This window comes from Oryx dammah, unplaced genomic scaffold (assembly GCF_014754425.2).
Source record: "Oryx dammah isolate SB20612 unplaced genomic scaffold, SCBI_Odam_1.1 HiC_scaffold_2, whole genome shotgun sequence".
Lineage (NCBI taxonomy): Eukaryota > Metazoa > Chordata > Mammalia > Artiodactyla > Bovidae > Oryx > Oryx dammah.
The window spans coordinates 6,967,510-6,983,826 of NW_024070186.1; the positions used below are offsets into that span (position 1 = coordinate 6,967,510).

The 16,317-nt window shown below is 39.5% G+C and overlaps 1 non-coding gene across 1 annotated transcript; it reads left to right on the forward strand.

Annotated features, from left to right (window-relative positions):
* The first annotated feature begins 11,323 nt into the window (after positions 1 to 11,323).
* On the forward strand, positions 11,324 to 11,426 carry LOC120859720. Its single transcript, XR_005720139.1, has one exon. It is a non-coding gene; the product is annotated as a U6 spliceosomal RNA (small nuclear RNA).
* The last annotated feature ends 4,891 nt before the right edge of the window (positions 11,427 to 16,317 follow it).

Sequence of the window (16,317 nt, forward strand, 5' to 3'; positions counted from 1 at the left end):
TTGTTTGTTTTATTTTAGATTCTGTAAATGAGAGATTTTATGGTGTCTATATTTCTCTATCTCATTGGCTTTGCTCAGAATAATGGCCTCAAGGCTCATCTATGTTGTTGCAAATGTCAAGATTTCCTGTTTTTTTTTCGTGTGTGTGTGACTGAATAAGATTTTGTTCTATGTATATATCACATTTGCTTTACCCATTCACCTGTCAGTGGACCCTTGGATAGTTTCCATGTCTTTGTAAATAATGCAGTCAACAGGGGGTACAGATATCTTTTTAGGCAGAGATTTCATTTCCTTCAGGCAAATACCCAGGATGAAATTGCTGAATTATACGATAGTTCTATTTCTAATTTTTTGAGGAAACTCTATACTGCTGTCCATGGTCACTGGACCAATTTATATTCCCACCGGCAGTGCACAAGAGTTCCCTTTTCTTCACATCCTTGCCAGCACTATTTCTTGTCATTTTAATAATAGCCATTCTAAAAGGGGTGAGATCATATCTCAGTATGGTTTTGATTTTCAGTTTTTTTAATGATTAGTGATATTGAGCATCTTTTCATGTACCTATTGACTATGTGTATGTTTCTCCCTCACTGATAATTTAATTTTGGCCTTTATGTTTATTAGAAGCATTCTCCTTTAAATCTTTTTTATTTTGGCATTATTTTCTTAATTTCTTATGATGAATAACTAATTTTAAAATAACTTAATGTTTATCTCTTAATAATGATATATATGGGGTCTTCCCTGGTGATCCAGTGGTAAGACTCTGCACTTTCAAAGCTGAGGTTGCAGGTTCGATTCTTGGCCAGAGAACTAAGATCCCACATGTCTCAAGGCATGATCAAAACTTAAAAGATAAAAAACAACTAAAAATAATGATATATAAGGATATATATTTGCTTCCGAAAGAAAACTTTAACTTCATCTGCTAAGTTTTAGCAGTTTTCCTACAATGTACCAAAGGATGATTTTCTTTTTCTTTCTTTCTTTCTTTTTTACATGCTGAACTGTTTGGGTTTCTTGAATTGGTGAATTGATGTATTTTATCAATCTAGGCACATTTTTTTGGCCACTACCTCTTCAGTTCTTGCTTTTGCTCCCCCCCTCTTTCTCTGTCTCTGTCTCCCTGTACTCCCAATTATACATCTGCATTTTAAGTAAGACTCAGCCTGTCTCTGGTTCTTCCCTGTTTGTCAGGCAAGACTCTGCGAGGATTTGAAAGCCTGGTGGATTACTGTCTCCAGCCAGGAAAGACTGGGCAAATCTACTTCTTACCTCTAGCTCAAGCTTGCTTCTTTATCTCCCATTCCCTGTAGCTTTCAAAGGTGGCAAAAATCTTAAGTGGACAATTGACCATCCCTGTTCCTCTGGGAAATGTACTCTCCCAAGCACTCTGAGATTAAGACAGATTCTACCCTGTCTTTCAGAAACTCTTGGACTGGCACATCAATGTTCCACGTGCACAGGAATCTTCATGACTTTGGATTAGGCAGTGACTATTTTTACTGCTTTTATATTTAGTAACTAGACATGTGTATATATATGTTTTTAATTAGTTAAGTTTTTTAAATCTTAGAGCATTTACTTGAATTGATGTATTTGTTTATTATTGCCAAGTAAAGACAGTTTCTTTTGATGCTTCTTTACATAAAATTTTAAAATTAGCAGGTTTTTGTTTTTTTTGCTCTTCTTCTCCATCTACTTTTTAACTTTGGTTGTAATAATCTTGGATTTTAAAAGTGTGTGTGTGTGTATGAGAGAGCGAGCAAGCGAGATAGGAGGGCTGCTTTCATTTTCAGAAACATTTAAACATATGTTCACTATGTTTTCAGCAATATTTTTAATACTTATTAGAATCTAAAAAATAGATCTGAGTGTTTTCTAACTTATCTGTCATAATTTCCATGTTCCCAAGTTTTATAATACATAGTCAGTTTTAATACATACTCAGTTTTGGATTTCTTTGGGGTTTTTTATTTTTATTTTTTGGAAATGGCATTGAAATGAGCTACTTTTTAAAGCCTTGGCTGTTTACTTTTGCCTTTACAGAAAAAGGAAATCTTGTTCAGTCTAGATATCTGGGTTATGACCTTTCCCCTTTAAACCTCTGCAAATGTTAGTCTTATTTATATCTGGTGTTCATTATAAGGGAAAAGTCTGAGATAAGGATTATTTTTCTTCATTTGTAGGAAAATTGACTTTTCTGCTTGAATACTCTCAGTGTGGACCTTTTGCCTAGAGATTTATAAATTTCACAAAGCTGCATCTAGATATTGACCTCTGTTTTTATTCACATGAAAATAGGTAAATCATTTTTATTTGCAGATTTAAATTTTTCCAGGGAAGAACTTAAATGCTTTTTTTTTTTAAGTTTTGATCATTGCTTCTGTTCCATTTGCTATATTAACACACACACACACAGAACTAAACTTAACAATCTTTTACTGTGTCTGGATTTTTAGTTTTCTCCTCCTTCCAAGATAATGTTATATTTGAATATTTCTGTGGTTTCACTGTTACTTTTAGATCATTGATCCTTTGAGTTTCTTCTTATGTGAAGAATTGAGATGAGTGCAATTGTGTGGTAGTTTGAATTGCCAAAGAATGTTCAAACTACCGCACAATTGCACTCATCTCATGCACTAGCAAAGTAATGCTTAAAATTCTCCAAGCCAGGATTCAACAGTCCATGAACCATGAACTTCCAGATGTTCAAGCTGAATGTAGAAAAGGCAGAAGAACCAGAGATCAAATTGCCAACATCCATTGGATCATCGAAAAAGCAAGAGAGATCCGGAAAAACATCTACTTCTGCTTTATTGACCTTGCCAAAGCTTTTGACTGTGTGGATCACAACAAACTGTGGAAAATTCTTGATGAGATGGGAATACCAGACCACCTTACTGCCTCCTGAGAAATCCATATGCAGGTCAAGAAGCAATAATTAGAACTGGACATGAAACAACGAACTGATTCCAAATAGGGAAATGTCACCCCTCTGCCTGCAAAGCAGGAGATGTAGGGCTCAATCCCTGGGTTGGAAAGATCCCCTGGAGAAGGAAATGGGAACCCATTCCAGTAATCTTGCCTGGAAAATCCCATGGCTGTAGGAGTCTGGCAGGTACAGTTCAGATTTCAGTCACTCAATCGTGTCCGACTCTTTGTGACCCCATGAACTGCAGCACACCGGGTCTCCCTGTCCATTACCAACTCCTGCAGTTTACCCAAACTCATGTCCATTGAGTCAGTGATGCCATCCAGCCATCTCATCCTCTGTCGTCCCCTTTTCCTCCTGCCTTCAATCTTTCCCAGCATCAGGGTCTTTTCAGATGAGTCAGCTCTTCACATGAGGTGGCCAAAGTATTGGAGTTTCAGCTTCAACATCAGTCCTTCCAATGAACACCCAGGACTGATCTTCTTTAGGATGGACTGGTTGGATCTCCTTACAGTCCAAGGGACTCTCAAGAGTCTTCTCCAACACCACAGTTCAAAAGCATCAATTCTTCGGTGCTCAGCTTTCTTTATAGTCCAACTCTCACATCCATACATGACTACTGGAAAAACCATAGCCTTGACTAGATGGACCTTTGTTGGAAAAATAATGTGTCTGCTTTTGAATATGCTGTCTAGGTTGGTCATAACTTTTCTTCCAAGGAGCAAGCATCTTTTAATTTCATGGCTGCATTCACCATCTACAGTGATTTTGGAGCCCAAGAAAATAAAGCCTGTCTCTGATTCCATTGCTTCCCCATCTATTTGCCATGAAATGATGGGACCAGATTCCATGATTTTCATTTTTTGAATGTTGGGTTTTAAGCAGCTTTTACACTCTCTTCTTTCACTTTCATCAAGAGGCTCTTTAGTTCTTCTTCACTTTCTGTCATAAGGGTGGTGTCATCTGCATATCTGAAGTTATCAATATTTCTCCCAGCAATCTTGATTCCAGCTTGTGCTTCATCCAGCCTGGCATTTTGTATGATGTACTCTGTATATAAGTTAAATAAGCAGGGTGACAATATACAGCCTTGACGTACTCCTTTCCTGATTTGGAACCAGTCTGTTGTTTCATTCATTTCAGTTCAGTTCACTCGGTTGTGTCCAACTCTTTTCGACCCCATGGACTGCAGCACACCAGGCTTCCCTGTCCATCACCAATTCCCAGAGCTTGCTCAAACTCATGTCCACATTCAGTTCTGTCGCTTCTTGACCTTCATACAGATTTCTCAGGAGGTAGGTAAAGTGGTCTGTTAGTCCCATCTCTTGAAAAAATTTCCACAGTTTGTTGTGATCTACACAGTCAAAGGTTTTTGCATAATCAATATGTATACTATATCAACATGTGATAAGAAGAGACCAAGAAACCTCAAAAATTCGGTCAACAACTAAGTTAGAAAGTGAGATTAATTGTATGCAATCTCTCATTATTATTTTTTAAAATAAGTTCTCACTACAAACTCATCCCCACAAGAAATGGATATACTTGTGTACTCCTCCCAAGGAACCTCTAAGCTAATTGACATTAATCTTTGAGTTACCATTAAAAATTTACTGAAGAATGAGTGCACAACCTGTATGAGACTCTGAATATATTTGTGTTTTAAATTACTCACTTGGACAACTGTCATTGTAATTACTATTTGTATCAAGTGACCATCAGCCAACAACTCCACTGTGATGTTTACAAAGAAACCAAGTAATAGCTGGATATATATGGGATGAGATAAACTATGCATAGAACACTTTTCCTTATCTATTTGAAATCAAGAAACTTTTCTTCAGAGTAAAGCACCCAGCACTTTCCTTTTGTCTGCCTATGAAGAAGGTAAGTTGGTTTTGAAAATTCTAAGATGACTAAATCTCCTTTTAGAAATAATTCAATGTCAATTGAGTTAGATTTTGTTATAGTGCTGCTTCCAATGTTTCTAGATGCCTATTTATTAAATCCAATGAGTCAATAAAGAAAGACTAATGTTGCTTTGTTGAATCAAAACTGAGTTTAAGGGAATAAAATAGGGTTATGTCAAATTTCTATGAAGACAGAAGATATTACCAGTGATGGGCTGTTTTTTTTTTCCTCAGAAAGTAATTATTATTTTTAGTTATCTAATCATTATTTTCTTCAAACATGTCTTTCTAGACATTTTTATGACAGACAAGTTTGAATATGAGTCATCACTAAGAATTATTATTCATATCACATTCAATGTTTTAACAAAGTGGCACACATCTTAGTTTTAAAAATCAGTAATGATTCTGGGAATCTCCCAGAGTAAGCTCCCTCCCACCAGTCCTGAATTTCTCTAATGAGTGAGATTGCATTGTAAATGGGCTTTTTTTCCTCCTTCCCCTTGTGGCTGGATGTCTAATCACTTGGTACTCAATTGGTATGGTTTATACATTGGATTTTCCTGCTGGCTCAGATGATAAGGAGTTTGCCTGTAATGCAGGAGACCCGGGTTCGATCCCTTGGGAAGATGCCTTGGAGAAGGAAATGGCAACCCTCTCCAGTATTCTTGCCTGGAAAATCTCATGGACAGAGGAGCCTGGCGGGCTATAGTCCATGGAGTTGCAAAGAGTTGGACACGACTAATCAGTTGTCACATACACACATAGAGGGCTTCCCAAGTGGTGCTAGTGGTAAAGAACCCCCCTGCTAAAGCAGGAGGCATGAGATGTGGGTTCGATCCCTGGAAGGGAAGATCCCCTGGAGAAGGGCATGGCAACTCACTTCAGTATTCTTGCCTGGAGAATTCCAAGGATGAGATTAAGAACTTCTGCCTTGCTTCCCAGGGCCATTTTTTCTTGGATCCCAGTTTTCCCAGCCTTCCTTTCTCTGTCCTTCCTTCTGCTATCAGATCACTGCCTCCCGTGGATGTCAGAAGAAAAAAAATAGCCTAGCTGAAATCACATTCATATAGTACTATCCCCACTCCTTTTACTTTTGCATGGTTTTTCTGCTTCAAAATTGGTGTCCTTCTGAAAAGGACATTCAGAGAACTAATTTCTATCCCATGTATCATAACTTAATGTGACACTGCTTCTCTAATATTAAGTGCAACATGCTCTCATTAAATGTACTCACAGCTGCCAATTTTCATGTGTATCTGAAAAGCTGGAATTGGAAATGCTTCCTTTAAATGGGATGCTTTTATCTGATTAATATCCACTTACCACTCTACATAAGAACATGATCTCTAATCGCCACAAACTAGGGGCAGATTCCTACCATGTGGGCTCCACAGGGAAGTATGTTCATTTACTCCTTGGGGAGAAATAAATTGCATTCCTATGTGGAATGTTCCCAACTTCCTTCACTAGGCTTTATTTATAGGTCAGTTTACTGAACTTAAATGACTGAGGTTAGACATTTTAATTCATCTCCTTTGAGATACATGAAAATAAATGATAGAATTGTCAAATTTCATCCAAGGTTTCTTCTCTGGAAAATGGTGTCCAACACGTACAATGTTTATATGTCGGCTGTAAAATAAAATGTCAAGTATATTTATGTTGTGCGACAATTATGGCAAAGTCATGGATTTATAAGGAAATAGTATTGCACTCAATGAGAGAAAGAACTTTCTAACAACCAAAGCTGTGGAACATACCCTCCTTCCCCCCCTCACCCCCCACCACCCACACCAGGGTTGGCTGGTCCCTAGGGATTCAGAGGATGCAAACAGAGCCTGAGGCGATTTAAACTAGATCTGCTTTTGGATTCCTTCTACTTTGACAGCTAAGACTCCAAGGTAACCAAGTGCAGGAAGAAAGTTACATAACATTCCAGACAAACAAAACAAAAATGCCATTTTCAAAGGTATCCTCAGATGACTCGTGTTGAAGAATCTTAAGTCTTGCGTAAATATTTTCTTTTCCATGTGGGTTTATCATTCTGCCTCTGCCTCATCCCTCAGTTCTGTCTCATGACCATCTTACTCATCGTCCGAACCAATGAACAAGAGGAGCAGCTGAGTCTTCCTTGTTTCTTGCCCTAAACCTGTCTCAGGTGGGATGGGGGATGGCAGAGCTGACAGCAGATTTATGTAATGCCTACATTCATGATATGTTCACAGATGCTTCAGTGGCAAGATAGAAAGGCAATAAACGGATATTGCCTGCCTTCTTTTTCCCATTCTAATTACTACTTTATCTTTTTTTGGACATTTACCCCTTTATAAAGGTCAACAGGATTTAAGTATCAACATAAAAGACCAATTTTTATTGCCTTTCCCATTCCAACATGCTATGATATTATGATTTTTATAGGTTCCTGTGACTGTACAGTGGAGAAGGCAATGCCAACCCACTCCAGTGCTCTTGCCTGGAGATTCCCATGGGCAGAGGAGCCTGGTGGGCTGCAGTCCACGGGGTCATGAGGAGTCAGAGGAGTCGGACATGACTGAGCGACTTCACTTTCACTTTTCACTTTCATGCATTGGAGAAGGAAATGGCAACCCATTGTTCTTGCCTGGAGAATCCCAGGAATGGCGGAGCCTGGTGGGCTGCCATCTATGGGGTTGCACAGAGTTGGACACAATTGAAGCGACTTAGCAACAGCAGCAGTGACTGTACAGACAATAGATCTATCACTGGCCAGGAGGCAGGAAATGTCTAGGCTTTTTCTTAATCTCTGAGGGTCTTACTTCCCCACACAATGCCCTTGATTGCCACAGTCAGACAGGGTCCTGGGCTGGGTGGATTGTTGTTCTCTTCTGGTGCAATATGCCTAAGTTTTTATGCTCAAAGTTATTCCTCTATTCTGCTGGCTACCCTCCTCCATAGAGAATGGGGTCACAGAGAAGTTAACACACTGGCATTTCTTTCCTTTTTACTGAGACACAAGTGGCTTCATTAACTAGCCACAAGTTCGTGCTAGGTTATTTATGGGGCTTTCATCATGGCTCAGATGGTAAAGGAACTGCTTGGAAGATCCCCTAGGGAAGGGAATGGCTACCCACCCCAGTATTCTTGCCTGAAGAATTCCATGGACACAGGAGCCTGGTGGCCACAGTACAAAATCTATTTATAGATTTTTTTTTTTTTCTTCCTTAGAACCTGGTGAAGGCTCTCATGTAAAAGGAAAGACTTGAGAGTTCTGGTTGTAGCTCTGAGACGTAAAGAGCTCAGAAATTATTCTATCCTGACAACAAGAAAAGGTTGAACCTTTCTCTTGGAAAATCAATGACATTTCTTGGAGCCAAGAGAGAATTGAAGGTGTGAAAGATCTCCTTATGTCTCTGGCAGAAGGAAGGGAAGAGTAATCTTTCTGAAATGTGTCCACAACAAAACCACCTGCTCCATGGAAAAAAGCCTTTCTAGAGTCACATCACAGCTAGGGGAAGGGTGTTCCTCCCACTACAACACCCGCTAAACTTCCTGTCTCTTTATATAGGGGGTGAAAAACGATAGTCAACAATGATAACTTCTTCAAGGGAAAATGCTGGCAGTCCTGCAGCCAGGAGAGAGAGTGGACCAATGGAGGAATACTTGTGAAAGACACGGGTCCCAGACACAGACTCATGAAAAGAAAAAGATTTATTCATGAGATTTTAGAATACTTCTCCTACCCAGTATCTTACCACCAGTAGAATCCAGTATAATAGCAGCAGAGCAGCACCAAAAAAGCTGACACAGATGCAGAAAAGCCCAAAATCAAGTGAAAAGAAAATGTTAGTCACTCAGTCGTGTCCACTCATTGTGATCCCATGGACTGTAGCCCACCAAGCTCCTCTGTTCATGGAATTCCCCAAGGAAGAATACTGGAGTGGGTAGCCATTCCCTTCTCCAGGGAATCTTCCTGACTCAGGGATTGAACCTGGGTCTCCTGCATTGCAAGCAGTTTCTTTATTGTCTGAGCTACCAGGGAAGCCCCAAAGTCAAGAGAGGAGACAAAAACAGGAACTAGAGGAACCTGAGACCTCTACAAGTTTCTACATCTCACGGAAGAGCAAACGCTAGGTGAGTGAGTGAAAGTGGCTCAGTCATGTCCGACTCTTTGCAACCCCGTGGACTATACAATCCATGGAATTCTCCAGGCCAGAATACTGGCATGGGCAGCCTTTCCCTTCTCCAGGGGATCTTCCCAACCCAGGAACTGAACCCAGGTCTCCCATGTTGCAGGCTGATTCTTTACCAGCTGAGCCACAAGGGAAGTCTTAACACTAAACAAACACAGTCAAACTCCTAGCAATATGACACAATCAAAAATGGGCAGAGGACCTAAACAGACATTTCTCCAAAGAAGACATACAGATGGCTAAAAGCACATGAAAAGATGCTCAACATCTTTAATTCTTATAGAAATGCAAATCAATTCTACAATGAGGTATCACCTCACACCAGTCAGAATAATGGCCATCATCCAGAAACCTACAAATAATAAATGCTGGAAAGGGTGTGCAGAAAAGGGAACCCTCTTACACTGTTGGTGGGAATGTGAATTGGTGCAGCATCTATGGAGAACAGTATGGAGGTTCCCTTAAAAAAAAAAAAAAAAGAATATAGAGCTACTATGTCATCCAGTAATCCCACTCCTGGATGTTTATTTGAAGAAAATCATAATTCAGAAAGATTAGCACAGCCTTATTTACAGGACATGGAAACAACCTAAATGTCCACTGATGGAAGAATAGCTGATGAAGATGCAGGACACAAGCACAGCAGAGTGTTACTCAGCCATAAAGAAGAGTGAAATCATGCCATCCGCAGCAATACAGATGGAAGTCAGTGAGACTCAAAGACAAATATCATATGATAGTGCTTATATGCGGAATCTAAAAGAAAGGATACAAATGAACTTATTTACAGAACAGACACAGAGTCAGGAATGACATTCATGGTTACCAGGGGATAAGAGTGGGGAGGGATAAACTGGGAGGCTGGGAATGACATATACACACTACTATATGTAAAATAGGTAGCTAATAAGAACCTGCTGAAGAGCAGAGGGAACTCCATTCAATACTGTGTAATTACCTATATGGGACTCTAAAAAAGAATGGCTGTATAACTGATTCACTTTGTTGTAGAGCAGAAACTAATACCACACAGTAAATCAACTATACTGCAATAAAAATTGATTTTATAAAAAGATGATCACACATTTTCATACTAAAGATCTATTTACCTTAATGCCTGCTAAAATACAACATATTTGGCTTTCAATGAAAAACTACAAGGTATGTCCGAAAGCAAAAAAAAAAAAAACCCAAAGTCTGAAGAGAAAAAGAAGCATCAGAACCAGACTCAGATGTAATATACATGTTGGAATTATTAAACAAGTAATTTAAAATATCTATGTTTAATATTTTAAGGGCACTAATGGAAAAAGTACACAACCTTCAAGAACAGATGGTAAATATAAGTAGAGAGATGGAAACATATGTGATAGGTAGATATGTATAATGAAATCACTTTGCTGTACAACTGAAAGTATCACAACATTGTAAAAAACTATGCCTAAAAAAAATAATAGTAATATTGAGACACATGCCCATATTTACAAAACAAGGGAAACTAAATGTCTATATTTTCTAACACTTTTACATACAACTCTTATACATAATGGGAAAATTAAAATCAGCAGTTACAGAAAAAGAACTGCTAGAAATCAAAAACACTAACAGAAAGGAAGAATGCCTTTGATGGGTTCATCAGTAGACATGGCGCTGTCCAGGAAAGATTCACCGAGCTGAAGACAGCTCAATAAAGACTTTCCAAACTGAAATGCAAAGACTAAGAGAAATAAAAATGAAGAGAACAGAACATCCACAAATTGTGAGATGGTTTCAAAAGGTATAATATTGTTGGAGAAGACTCTTGAGAGTCCCTTGGACTGCAAGGAGATCCAACCAGTCCATCCTAAAGGAGATCAGTCCTGGGTGTTCATTGGAGGGACTGATGTTGAAGCTGAAACTCCAATACTTTGGCTACCTGATGCAAGGAGCTGACTCATTGGAAAAGACCCTGATGCTGGGAAAGATTGAAGGCACGAGGAGAAGGGGACGACAGAGGATGAGATGGTTGGATGGCATCATCGACACAATGGACATGGGTTTGGGTAAACTCTGGGAGTTCATGATAGACAGGGAAGCCTGGTGTGCTGCGGTTCATGGGTCACAAAGAGTCTGACACGACTGAGCAACTGAACTGAACTGAACTGAATTAGAAGGAGACGAGAGACACAATGCAATAGAAGAAACAAGTGAGGTAACAATAGCCAAGAACTTCCCAACAGTAAAGAAAAGTACAAAACCACAGATCCAGGAACACAAAGCTCAGAGAACACAAAGCAGAATAAGAAGCAAGCAAACACTGCTTGCTTCAGCAGCATGTATACTAACATGGGAATGGTGCAGAGAAGACAAGCAAGGCTCCTGTGTGTGGGTGGTGCACAGATCCATGAAGAGTTCCATACATTTTTTTAACTATAGTTAATAATGCATGTATACATGCTCAGTCATGCAGTTGTGTCCGACTCTTTGTGACCCTGTGGACACAGGCTCCTCTGTCCATGGAATTCCCCAGGCAAGAATATTGGGAGTGGGCTGCCATTTCCCTCTCCTGGGGATCTTCCCGACTCAGGAATTGAACCCTTGCCTCTTGCATTTCCTGTATTGGCAGGCGGATTCTTTACCACCTGGGAAGCCCGTAGTTAATAATACTGGGCTGCATATTGGAAAGTTGCTCAGAGAGTAGATTTTTAAAGTTCTCATCAATAAGAAAAAAAATAATAACTCTGTAACTGTGTGTGGTGATGGATGTTAACTAGATTTACTGTAATGATCATTTTGCAATATATACAAATATTGAACCATTACATTGTATACCTGAAACTAATATGATGTGGTATATCAATTCCACCTCAATTAAAAATGAAGAAAATCAAGCTAATGTATCTAGGTAAATCATATTCAAACTTCAGTAAACCAAAGACAAGAGAAAGTCTTGAAAGCAAGAGATTTGGGTTTCAACAGAAACAGGTAGAGTCCTAGCTGTCCTACTTACTAGTTAATCATTACTGGACTTTACCTCTTTTAAATATTGCTGGTTTTCTCCTTTATATAAAGGGAGAAAAGGTTCATGTAAAAATACTTTTTTATAGGTATTTCTTTCTTTTTTATATAAACGAAGAGCAAATGAGGTCATAAATGTATGAGGAAGCACTTTTTTAAAACCAGCAATCTCTAAATATGAAGTGTCAATCATTAATGAATTACATCCTCATCACTCTTTCAGGGACCTTGAAATGAGCTTTCTCAGCAAGGAGAATCTTGGAGTCACAAGGCATTACTTTAATGGATATAAAATTGGATATTGTTTTTGGCTTAGATGAGAGTGAAACCGATGCTTCCAAGGTAAAGTTTATGCAAAAGGTGAGAGGACAGTGAGATAAATGGGTAGGGTAGGCATAAACTAACTGAGATGCTTTGGAATCAGCAGGAAATAAAGATATTCTGATATAGATATATCTGTATCTATATCTATAGAAATATCAGAATTCCTGGGGAGGTATCTGAAAAAAAATGAATTTTAACTTTTTCAGCTCACTAGAGCAAAAATATATCACAGCAAAATAATTAGAAAAACAAGTTCTTGCAACTAAGAGAGGAATTGACATACACACATTTGCACTGAGCATTAGAGTTTACAAAACATGTTTACAAGCATTGTATCATTTGGGTTTCATAACCAAGGGCATTTAGACTCCAATAAATTAAGAGATTTTCTGACTTTGCTTGACATCAATCATGGTTGAATAATAATTTTCCCTGCCTGTATCTTTTGAACTCTGAACCAAATAGCTAATGAAATTGCTTTTCTATATGAATAAAAGGCAGCAGTGATAAGCAGAGAAAATTTTTATGTAGACATTTTTTAAATTTCAGGATAATACTCAAGTGAATTATTTATGTAACATTTAGTTTATAAAGTGGTTTTGTGCAACGATCTCACTTTATGCTTGTTCCCCACCCTTGTAAGATCGGTGAGGGCCACTGGGCTCATTCTGATTTCAACTAGACATCCAGGGGCACCTTGGACAGTGACGTCCTGGCCAGCAGCTATGGAATGCCAGGGCTGGGAATCAGAGAATCTGAGACTTCTGACCCGAAACCTGCCTCAGTCAGTGCAGGATTACAAAGTACCACAGTCTGGTGGCTTATCAACAGCAGACATCTATTCCTTACATTTCTACAGGCTGGATGTCTGATACCAGTGTGCTGGCATGATCAGGATCTAGTTGCAGACTGCCAACTTTTGACTATGTCTTTGTATTGTGGAAAAAGGAAGTCAGGGGTTCCTTTATAAGGGCACTGATTCCATTCATGAGGGCCCCACCCTCATGATCTAATTCCCTCCCAGAGCCCTGTCCGCGCAACTCCATCAAATTGGGGCTCAGATTTCAACCTATGAATTTTGCAGGCACACAGACATCCAGTCCTTTGCACAACCCATGTTGGCTTTTTATTTCACTTTGCTTGCATCTGTTTTCTCTGTCACTAAAACACTCCTCGTTCTGACTTACTCCACTCTGTATGAGAGTCTCTAGGCCCATCCACATCTCTGGAAATCACACAATTTCATTCCTTTTTATGGCTGAGTAAATATTCCATTGTGTGTGTGTGTATATATATATCTACACATACATGTATGATGATCATATATATGTGTTCCATATATACACATGCATATACATACACCTGGAGAAATCCATAATTCCAAAAGCATATATACACGTATACATATATATCCATATATACTCCACATCTTCTTTATCCATTCATCTGTTGATGGACATTTAGGTTGCGTCCAAGTCCTTAATGCTGCAGCAAACACTGGGGTGCATGTATCTTTGGGAATTATGGATTTCTCCAGGTGTATATGCCCAGGAGTGTATATGGAATCTAGAAAATGTACAGATGAACTTATTTGCAGAGTGAAAATAGAGACACAAATGTAGAGAAAAAATGTATGGATCCTAAGAAGGGAAATGAGGAGTGGGATGAATTAAAGTGGAATGAGGGCCAAACTCCCAAGGTACCCTCACCTCCCTTTCCTCTCCCAAGTCCCTTTACACAGGCTTCTGCTTTCTGCTCCCCACAGGTCATCTAACCAAGATAATGCCTGATTCCTAGTGGATTTCAGGATGTTGGGATTGACATATACACATGACTATATATAAAATAGATAACTAATGAGAACCTACTGTAGAGTGCAGGGAACTCTACTCAGTGCTCCTTGGTGAGCTAAATGGGAAGAAAATCCAAAAAGGAGCAGGTATATGTATACATATAGCTGATTCACTTTGCTGTACAGCAGAAACTAACACAACATTGTAAAGCAACTGTACTCCAATTTTTTTTTTAAAAAAGAACACTCCTCATTTAATCTTAATTTAATCTTCACAACACAAAAAGATAATTTTACCTTCACTCATTCCAATATTTTAATTTCATCGGCTTCTTTGACATCATGAATCAAATCCACTTCTTTGATAACTTATTTAAGAAAGAAATCTTTTCAATCTTCCTTTCCAGCATGCTTTTAAAAGTTGTCTCTAAAAATGGGTGTTGTAATCACTGGTGGATAATTTGTTTAAGGTTAAACCGCTCCTGGCTTATTCATCATCTACATCAGAGGGTTTTTCTTTTTCCTCTTCTTAGAGATCTAAAGGCAGGAATCTACTGCCATCAACATCTCTTCCAATGTACCCCTTCTGTTCTGTTAGTGCTAAGGCTCAGAACCCAGTTATTGGAATCTGACTGCATTTTGCCTCAAATAGGAGTCCAGACTACAAAGTATGTGCCCCACATTTCTCAAATCCTACAAAGGTGACAGAAAATTTCTTTAAATTTGTGGAATTTATTGACTTTTTAAGTTCCAAAACAAATCTGATAAATCCTGTTAGGCCTTTACGTTATGATTGCTCTCTGCCCCAGAGGATTTCCTTCCTGATTCGACAGATCTCAGCCATGCTGAGACATAATCATGCTTCCACGTGGCAGCTAATTCAGTATCAGTTAAGCTGCATGAAAATTGAATGTTCTTTCTAACTGACTACATCACTTTACAACCCTGCTGGATTACGTTCTCATGTCACCTCTGAGTCATTCAACCATCCATCAGCATCGTCTCAGGGGGCACCCTAGCCAGCCCTGATTTAGGAGGAAAGTGTTGATGGCAAATCTTAGTGTCCGAGGCATGTTAACGTTATGTGCTAACTTACTGGCAAAAGGCTTAATGAACTGTAGCACTGAGGGACATTTTGAATGCCACAGATGTTTCCAGTGGTGATGGGCAGAATTGATAAACTTTTGTGCAGTATTAAACAGTGTTGCCATATCTCAATTTTTTAAAGGCTAACGGAGCATTTGTAGAGCATTCATGGAAAAGACCCTGATGCTGGGAAAGATTGAGGGCAGGAGGAGAAGGGATGACAGAGGATGAGATGGTTGGATGGCATCACTGACTCAATAGACATGAGTTTGGGTAAACTCCAGGAGTTGGTGATGGACAGGGAGGCCTGGCGTGCTGCAGTTCGTGGGGTCGCAAAGAGTCGGACACGACTGAGCGACTGAACTGAACGTGGAGTTCACAGTCTCTCTAGTCATGTTTTTTTCCTTTGATTCTCATGATAATATATGGGAGTAGATCCTAGGGGAAGATTAAAGAGGGAGCTGCTAGGAAGAGCTGGACTGGACACCAGACCCAGGGACAGGGAGCCGGAAGTCTGCCTGGCCCTTCTTTCCTCCTCCATCACTCACTGCATTAGGCTGGCTTATGCTTGACACCCTGCAGACAGACCTTCCTTTCAAATGTGCTTTGATGGCATTCATTCATTCATTTTCTAATTGGAATATAATTGCTTTACAATGTTGCGTTAGTTTCTGCTGTACAACAACATGAATCAGCTATAAGCATACATATGTCCCCTCCTAACCCACTCCTCCACCTCTAAATCATCACAGAGCACCAAGCTGAGCTCCCTGTCCTCTACTGCAGCTTCCCACTGGCTATCTCTTTTACACATGGTAGTGTATACCAAAGTGAAAGTGAAAATGCTCAGTCCTGTCCCACGCGTTGTGACCCCATGGACTGTAGCCCACCAGGCTCCTCTGTCCATGGAATTCTCCAGGCAAGAATGCTGGAGTGGGTTGTCATTCCCTTCTCAAAGGGGTTTATCCAACCCAGGGATGGAACCTGGGTCTCTTGCATTGCAAGCAGATTCTTTACCATCTGAGCCACCAGGGAAGCCAATCCTATATGTCAGTCCTAATCTCCTAATTCATCCCTGCCTGTTCTTGGGCTGTG